Consider the following 11,249-nt stretch of genomic DNA (forward strand, 5'->3'; position numbering starts at 1 on the left):
CACACACACCTGACAGGTCCCACACACTGACAGACGGAGGTCTCACACACCTGACAGGTCCCACACACTGACAGACGGAGGTCGCACACACCTGACAGGTTACACACACTGCAGACGGAGGTCACACACACCTGACAGGTTACACACACTGACAGACAGAGGTCGCAAACACCTGACAGGTCCCACACACTGACAGACGGAGGTCGCACACACCTGACAGGTTACACACACTGACAGACGGAGGTCGCACACACCTGACAGGTTACACACACACTGACAGACGGAGGTCGCACACACCTGACAGGTTACACACACACTGACAGACGGAGGTCTCACACACCTGACAGGTTACACACACTGACAGACGGAGGTCGCACACACCTGACAGGTTACACACACTGACAGACGGAGGTCGCACACACCTGACAGGTTACACACACACTGACAGACGGAGGTCGCACACACCTGACAGGTTACACACACACTGACAGACGGAGGTCGCACACACCTGACAGGTTACACACACTGACAGACGGAGGTCACACACACCTGACAGGTCCCACACACTGACAGACGGAGGTCTCACACACCTGACAGGTCCCACACACTGACAGACGGAGGTCGCACACACCTGACAGGTTACACACACTGACAGACGGAGGTCACACACACCTGACAGGTTACACACACTGACAGACAGAGGTCGCACACACCTGACAGGTCCCACACACTGACAGACGGATGTCGCACACACCTGACAGGTTACACAACACTGACAGACGGAGGTCGCACACACCTGACAGGTTACACACACACTGACAGACGGAGGTCGCACACACCTGACAGGTTACACACACACTGACAGACGGAGGTCACACACACCTGACAGGTTACACAACACTGACAGACGGAGGTCACACACACCTGACAGGTTACACAACACTGACAGATGGAGGTCACACACACCTGACAGGTTACACACACTGACAGACGGAGGTCACACACACCTGACAGGTTACACACACACTGACAGACTGAGGTCACACACACCTGACAGGTTACACAACACTGACAGACGGAGGTCTCACACACCTGACAGGTTACACACACTGACAGACGGAGGTCGCACACACCTGACAGGTTACACACACTGACAGACGGAGGTCGCACACACCTGACAGGTTACACACACACTGACAGACGGAGGTCACACACACCTGACAGGTTACACAACACTGACAGACGGAGGTCACACACACCTGACAGGTTACACAACACTGACAGATGGAGGTCACACACACCTGACAGGTTACACACACTGACAGACGGAGGTCACACACACCTGACAGGTTACACACACACTGACAGACTGAGGTCACACACACCTGACAGGTTACACAACACTGACAGACGGAGGTCTCACACACCTGACAGGTTACACACACTGACAGATGGAGGTCGCACACACCTGACAGGTCCCACACACTGACAGACAGAGGTCACACACACCTGACAGGTTACACACACTGACAGATGGAGGTCTCACACACCTGACAGGTTACACAACACTGACAGACGGAGGTCGCACACACCTGACAGGTTACACACACACTGACAGACGGAGGTCGCACACACCTGACAGGTTACACACACTGACAGACGGAGGTCACACACACCTGACAGGTCCCACACACTGACAGACGGAGGTCTCACACACCTGACAGGTCCCACACACTGACAGACGGAGGTCGCACACACCTGACAGGTTACACACACTGCAGACGGAGGTCACACACACCTGACAGGTTACACACACTGACAGACAGAGGTCGCACACACCTGACAGGTCCCACACACTGACAGACGGAGGTCGCACACACCTGACAGGTTACACACACACTGACAGACGGAGGTCGCACACACCTGACAGGTTACACACACACTGACAGACGGAGGTCGCACACACCTGACAGGTTACACACACACTGACAGACGGAGGTCACACACACCTGACAGGTTACACAACACTGACAGACGGAGGTCACACACACCTGACAGGTTACACAACACTGACAGATGGAGGTCACACACACCTGACAGGTTACACACACTGACAGACGGAGGTCTCACACACCTGACAGGTCCCACACACTGACAGACGGAGGTCGCACACACCTGACAGGTTACACACACACTGACAGACGGAGGTCACACACACCTGACAGGTTACACAACACTGACAGACGGAGGTCTCACACACCTGACAGGTTACACACACTGACAGATGGAGGTCGCACACACCTGACAGGTCCCACACACTGACAGACAGAGGTCACACACACCTGACAGGTTACACACACTGACAGATGGAGGTCTCACACACCTGACAGGTTACACAACACTGACAGACGGAGGTCACACACACCTGACAGGTTACACACACACTGACAGACGGAGGTCACACACACCTGACAGGTTACACACACTGACAGATGGAGGTCTCACACACCTGACAGGTTACACAACACTGACAGACGGAGGTCGCACACACCTGACAGGTTACACACACAGACAGACGGAGGTCACACACACCTGACAGGTTACACACACACTGACAGACGGAGGTCACATACACCTGACAGGTTATACACACTGACAGACGGAGGTCGCACACACCTGACAGGTTACACACACTGACAGACGGAGGTCTCACACACCTGACAGGTCCCACACACTGACAGACGGAGGTCACACACACCTGACAGGTCCCACACACTGACAGATGGAGGTCACACACACCTGACAGGTTACACACACACTGACAGACGGAGGTCTCACACACCTGACAGGTTACACACACTGACAGACAGAGGTCACACACACCTGACAGGTCCCACACACTGACAGATGGAGGTCACACACACCTGACAGGTTACACACACACTGACAGACGGAGGTCTCACACACCTGACAGGTTAGACACACACTGACAGACGGAGGTCTCACACACCTGACAGGTTACACACACTGACAGACAGAGGTCACACACACCTGACAGGTTGCACACACACTGACAGATGGAGGTCTCACACACCTGATAGGTTACACAACACTGACAGACGGAGGTCACACACACCTGACAGGTTACACACACTGACAGACGGAGGTCACACACACCTGACAGGTCCCACACACTGACAGACGGAGGTCTCACACACCTGACAGGTTACACACACACTGACAGACGGAGGTCGCACACACCTGACAGGTTACACACACACTGACAGATGGAGGTCTCACACACCTGACAGGTTACACACACACTGACAGACGGAGGTCTCACACACCTGACAGGTTACACACACACTGACAGACGGAGGTCGCACACACCTGACAGGTTACACACACACTGACAGACGGAGGTCGCACACACCTGACAGGTTACACACACTGACAGACGGAGGTCACACACACCTGACAGGTCCCACACACTGACAGACGGAGGTCTCACACACCTGACAGGTCCCACACACTGACAGACGGAGGTCGCACACACCTGACAGGTTACACACACTGACAGACGGAGGTCACACACACCTGACAGGTTACACACACTGACAGACAGAGGTCGCACACACCTGACAGGTCCCACACACTGACAGACGGAGGTCGCACACACCTGACAGGTTACACACACAGACAGACGGAGGTCGCACACACCTGACAGGTTACACACACACTGACAGACGGAGGTCTCACACACCTGACAGGTTACACACACTGACAGACTGAGGTCGCACACACCTGACAGGTCCCACACACTGACAGACGGAGGTCGCACACACCTGACAGGTTACACACACTGACAGATGGAGGTCACACACACCTGACAGGTCCCACACACTGACAGACGGAGGTCGCACACACCTGACAGGTCCCACACACTGACAGACGGAGGTCTCACACACCTGACAGGTCCCACACACTGACAGACGGAGGTCTCACACACCTGACAGGTCCCACACACTGACAGACGGAGGTCGCACACACCTGACAGGTCCCACACACTGACAGACGGAGGTCACACACACCTGACAGGTCACACACACACTGACAGACGGAGGTCACACACACCTGACAGGTTACACACACTGACAGACGGAGGTCTCACACACCTGACAGGTTACACACACACTGACAGATGGAGGTCGCACACACCTGACAGGTTACACACACACTGACAGACGGAGGTCACACACACCTGACAGGTTACACACACTGACAGATGGAGGTCTCACACACCTGACAGGTTACACAACACTGACAGACGGAGGTCTCACACACCTGACAGGTTACACACACTGACAGACGGAGGTCGCACACACCTGACAGGTCCCACACACTGACAGACGGAGGTCGCACACACCTGACAGGTAACACACACAGACAGACGGATGTCACACACACCTGACAGGTTACACACACACTGACAGACGGAGGTCACATACACCTGACAGGTTACACACACTGACAGACGGAGGTCGCACACACCTGACAGGTTACACACACACTGACAGACGGAGGTCTCACACACCTGACAGGTTACACAACACTGACAGACGGAGGTCACACACACCTGACAGTTTACACACACACTGACAGACGGAGGTCACACACACCTGACAGGTTACACACACTGACAGATGGAGGTCTCACACACCTGACAGGTTACACAACACTGACAGACGGAGGTCTCACACACCTGACAGGTTACACACACTGACAGACGGAGGTCGCACACACCTGACAGGTCCCACACACTGACAGACGGAGGTCGCACACACCTGACAGGTTACACACACAGACAGACGGAGGTCACACACACCTGACAGGTTACACACACACACTGACAGACGGAGGTCACATACACCTGACAGGTTACACACACTGACAGACGGAGGTCGCACACACCTGACAGGTCCCACACACTGACAGACAGAGGTCACACACACCTGACAGGTCCCACACACTGACAGATGGAGGTCACACACACCTGACAGGTTACACACACACTGACAGACGGAGGTCTCACACACCTGACAGGTTACACACACACTGACAGACGGAGGTCTCACACACCTGACAGGTTACACACACTGACAGACAGAGGTCACACACACCTGACAGGTTACACACATACTGACAGATGGAGGTCTCACACACCTGACAGGTTACACAACACTGACAGACGGAGGTCTCACACACCTGACAGGTTACACACACTGACAGACGGAGGTCGCACACACCTGACAGGTTACACACACACTGACAGACGGAGGTCGCACACACCTGACAGATTACACACACTGACAGACGGAGGTCACACACACCTGACAGGTCCCACACACTGACAGACGGAGGTCGCACACACCTGACAGGTTACACACACACTGACAGACGGAGGTCTCACACACCTGACAGGTTACACACACTGACAGACGGAGGTCGCACACACCTGACAGGTTACACACACTGACAGACGGAGGTCGCACACACCTGACAGGTTACACACACACACTGAGAGACGGAGGTCGCACACACCTGACAGGTTACACACACTGACAGACGGAGGTCACACACACCTGACAGGTCCCACACACTGACAGACGGAGGTCTCACACACCTGACAGGTCCCACACACTGACAGACGGAGGTCGCACACACCTGACAGGTTACACACACTGCAGACGGAGGTCACACACACCTGACAGGTTACACACACTGACAGACAGAGGTCGCAAACACCTGACAGGTCCCACACACTGACAGACGGAGGTCGCACACACCTGACAGGTTACACACACTGACAGACGGAGGTCGCACACACCTGACAGGTTACACACACACTGACAGACGGAGGTCGCACACACCTGACAGGTTACACACACACTGACAGACGGAGGTCTCACACACCTGACAGGTTACACACACTGACAGACGGAGGTCGCACACACCTGACAGGTTACACACACTGACAGACGGAGGTCGCACACACCTGACAGGTTACACACACACTGACAGACGGAGGTCGCACACACCTGACAGGTTACACACACACTGACAGACGGAGGTCGCACACACCTGACAGGTTACACACACTGACAGACGGAGGTCACACACACCTGACAGGTCCCACACACTGACAGACGGAGGTCTCACACACCTGACAGGTCCCACACACTGACAGACGGAGGTCGCACACACCTGACAGGTTACACACACTGACAGACGGAGGTCACACACACCTGACAGGTTACACACACTGACAGACAGAGGTCGCACACACCTGACAGGTCCCACACACTGACAGACGGATGTCGCACACACCTGACAGGTTACACAACACTGACAGACGGAGGTCGCACACACCTGACAGGTTACACACACACTGACAGACGGAGGTCGCACACACCTGACAGGTTACACACACACTGACAGACGGAGGTCACACACACCTGACAGGTTACACAACACTGACAGACGGAGGTCACACACACCTGACAGGTTACACAACACTGACAGATGGAGGTCACACACACCTGACAGGTTACACACACTGACAGACGGAGGTCACACACACCTGACAGGTTACACACACACTGACAGACTGAGGTCACACACACCTGACAGGTTACACAACACTGACAGACGGAGGTCTCACACACCTGACAGGTTACACACACTGACAGATGGAGGTCGCACACACCTGACAGGTCCCACACACTGACAGACAGAGGTCACACACACCTGACAGGTTACACACACTGACAGATGGAGGTCTCACACACCTGACAGGTTACACAACACTGACAGACGGAGGTCACACACACCTGACAGGTTACACACACACTGACAGACGGAGGTCACACACACCTGACAGGTTACACACACTGACAGATGGAGGTCTCACACACCTGACAGGTTACACAACACTGACAGACGGAGGTCGCACACACCTGACAGGTTACACACACAGACAGACGGAGGTCACACACACCTGACAGGTTATACACACTGACAGACGGAGGTCGCACACACCTGACAGGTTACACACACACTGACAGACGGAGGTCACATACACCTGACAGGTTATACACACTGACAGACGGAGGTCGCACACACCTGACAGGTCCCACACACTGACAGACAGAGGTCACACACACCTGACAGGTCCCACACACTGACAGATGGAGGTCACACACACCTGACAGGTTACACACACACTGACAGACGGAGGTCTCACACACCTGACAGGTTACACACACACTGACAGACGGAGGTCTCACACACCTGACAGGTTACACACACTGACAGACAGAGGTCACACACACCTGACAGGTTACACACACACTGACAGATGGAGGTCTCACACACCTGACAGGTTACACAACACTGACAGACGGATTTCACACACACCTGACAGGTTACACACACTGACAGACGGAGGTCACACACACCTGACAGGTCCCACACACTGACAGACGGAGGTCTTACACACCTGACAGGTTACACACACACTGACAGACGGAGGTCGCACACACCTGACAGGTTACACACACACTGACAGACGGAGGTCTCACACACCTGACAGGTTACACACACTGACAGACGGAGGTCGCACACACCTGACAGGTTACACACACTGACAGATGGAGGTCGCACACACCTGACAGGTTACACACACAATGACAGACGGAGGTCGCACACACCTGACAGGTTACACACACACTGACAGACGGAGGTCGCACACACCTGACAGGTTACACACACTGACAGACGGAGGTCACACACACCTGACAGGTCCCACACACTGACAGACGGAGGTCTCACACACCTGACAGGTCCCACACACTGACAGACGGAGGTCGCACACACCTGACAGGTTACACACACTGACAGACGGAGGTCACACACACCTGACAGGTTACACACACTGACAGACAGAGGTCGCACACACCTGACAGGTCCCACACACTGACAGACGGAGGTCGCACACACCTGACAGGTTACACACACAGACAGACGGAGGTCGCACACACCTGACAGGTTACACACACACTGACAGACGGAGGTCTCACACACCTGACAGGTTACACACACTGACAGACTGAGGTCGCACACACCTGACAGGTCCCACACACTGACAGACGGAGGTCGCACACACCTGACAGGTTACACACACTGACAGATGGAGGTCACACACACCTGACAGGTCCCACACACTGACAGACGGAGGTCGCACACACCTGACATGTCCCACACACTGACAGACGGAGGTCTCACACACCTGACAGGTCCCACACACTGACAGACGGAGGTCTCACACACCTGACAGGTCCCACACACTGACAGACGGAGGTCGCACACACCTGACAGGTCCCACACACTGACAGACGGAGGTCACACACACCTGACAGGTCACACACACACTGACAGACGGAGGTCACACACACCTGACAGGTTACACACACACTGACAGATGGAGGTCGCACACACCTGACAGGTTACACACACTGACAGACGGAGGTCACACACACCTGACAGGTTACACACACACTGACAGACGGAGGTCGCACACACCTGACAGGTTACACACACACTGACAGACGGAGGTCGCACACACCTGACAGGTTACACACACTGACAGACGGAGGTCGCACACACCTGACAGGTTACACACACTGACAGACGGAGGTCACACACACCTGACAGGTTACACACACTGACAGACGGAGGTCGCACACACCTGACAGGTTACACACACTGACAGACGGAGGTCACACACACCTGACAGGTTACACACACTGACAGATGGAGGTCTCACACACCTGACAGGTTACACACACACTGACAGACGGAGGTCGCACACACCTGACAGGTTACACACACACTGACAGACGGAGGTCGCACACACCTGACAGGTTACACACACTGACAGACGGAGGTCACACACACCTGACAGGTTACACACACTGACAGACGGAGTTCACACACACCTGACAGGTTACACACACTGACAGATGGAGGTCTCACACACCTGACAGGTCCCACACACTGACAGACGGAGGTCTCACACACCTGACAGGTCCCACACACTGACAGACGGAGGTCTCACACACCTGACAGGTCCCACACACTGACAGACGGAGGTCACACACACCTGACAGGTTACACACACTGACAGACGGAGGTCTCACACACCTGACAGGTCCCACACACTGACAGACGGAGGTCTCACACACCTGACAGGTCCCACACACTGACAGACGGAGGTCACACACACCTGACAGGTTACACACACTGACAGACGGAGGTCTCACACACCTGACAGGTCCCACACACTGACAGACGGAGGTCACACACACCTGACAGGTTACACACACTGACAGACGGAGGTCTCACACACCTGACAGGTCCCACACACTGACAGACGGAGGTCTCACACACCTGACAGGTTACACACACACTGACAGATGGAGGTCGCACACACCTGACAGGTTACACACACTGACAGACGGAGGTCTCACACACCTGACAGGTTACACACACACTGACAGATGGAGGTCGCACACACCTGACAGGTTACACACACTGATAGACGGAGGTCACACACACCTGACAGGTTACACACACACTGACAGATGGAGGTCACACACACCTGACAGGTTACACACACACTGACAGATGGAGGTCTCACACACCTGATAGGTTACACACACTGACAGACGGAGGTCACACACACCTGACAGGTTACACACACTGACAGATGGAGGTCGCACACACCTGACAGGTTACACACACACTGACAGACGGAGGTCGCACACACCTGACAGGTTACACACACACTGACAGACGGAGGTCGCACACACCTGACAGGTTACACACACTGACAGACGGAGGTCTCACACACCTGACAGGTCCCACACACTGACAGACGGAGGTCACACACACCTGACAGGTTACACACACACTGACAGACGGAGGTCACACACACCTGACAGGTTACACACACTGACAGACGGAGGTCACACACACCTGACAGGTTACACACACTGACAGACGGAGGTCACACACACCTGACAGGTTACACACACTGACAGATGGAGGTCGCACACACCTGACAGGTTACACACACACTGACAGACGGAGGTCGCACACACCTGACAGGTTACACACACTGACAGACGGAGGTCTCACACACCTGACAGGTCCCACACACTGACAGACGGAGGTCACACACACCTGACAGGTTACACACACACTGACAGACGGAGGTCACACACACCTGACAGGTTACACACACTGACAGACGGAGGTCGCACACACCTGACAGGTTACACACACTGACAGACGGATGTCACACACACCTGACAGGTCCCACACACTGACAGATGGAGGTCACACACACCTGACAGGTTACACACACTGACAGATGGAGGTCGCACACACCTGACAGGTTACACACACTGACAGACGGAGGTCACACACACCTGACAGGTCCCACACACTGACAGACGGAGGTCGCACACACCTGACAGGTCCCACACACTGACAGACGGAGGTCGCACACACCTGACAGGTTACACACACTGACAGACGGAGGTCACACACACCTGACAGATTACACACACTGACAGACGGAGGTCTCACACACCTGACAGGTTACACACACTGACAGACGGAAGTCGCACACACCTGACAGGTCCCACACACAGACAGGCGGAGGTCGCACACACCTGACAGGTCACACACACACACACTTACAGACGGAGGTCACACACACACTGACAGATCCCACACACTGACAGACGGAGGTCGCACACACCTGACAGGTCCCACACACTGACAGACGGAGGTCACACACACCTGACAGGTTACACACACACTGACAGACGGAGGTCTCACACACCTGACAGGTTACACACACTGACAGACGGAGGTCGCACACACCTGACAGGTTACACACACTGACAGATGGAGGTCACACACACCTGACAGGTCCCACACACTGACAGACGGAGGTCGCACACACCTGACAGGTTACACACACACTGACAGACGGAGGTCGCACACACCTGACAGGTTACACACACACACTGACAGACGGAGGTCGCACACACCTGAGAGGTTACACACACTGACAGACGGAGGTCTCACACACCTGACAGGTTACACACACTGACAGACGG

The sequence above is a fragment of the Pseudophryne corroboree genome, chromosome 11 (genome assembly GCF_028390025.1).
Source record: "Pseudophryne corroboree isolate aPseCor3 chromosome 11, aPseCor3.hap2, whole genome shotgun sequence".
Classification (NCBI taxonomy): Eukaryota; Metazoa; Chordata; class Amphibia; order Anura; family Myobatrachidae; genus Pseudophryne; species Pseudophryne corroboree.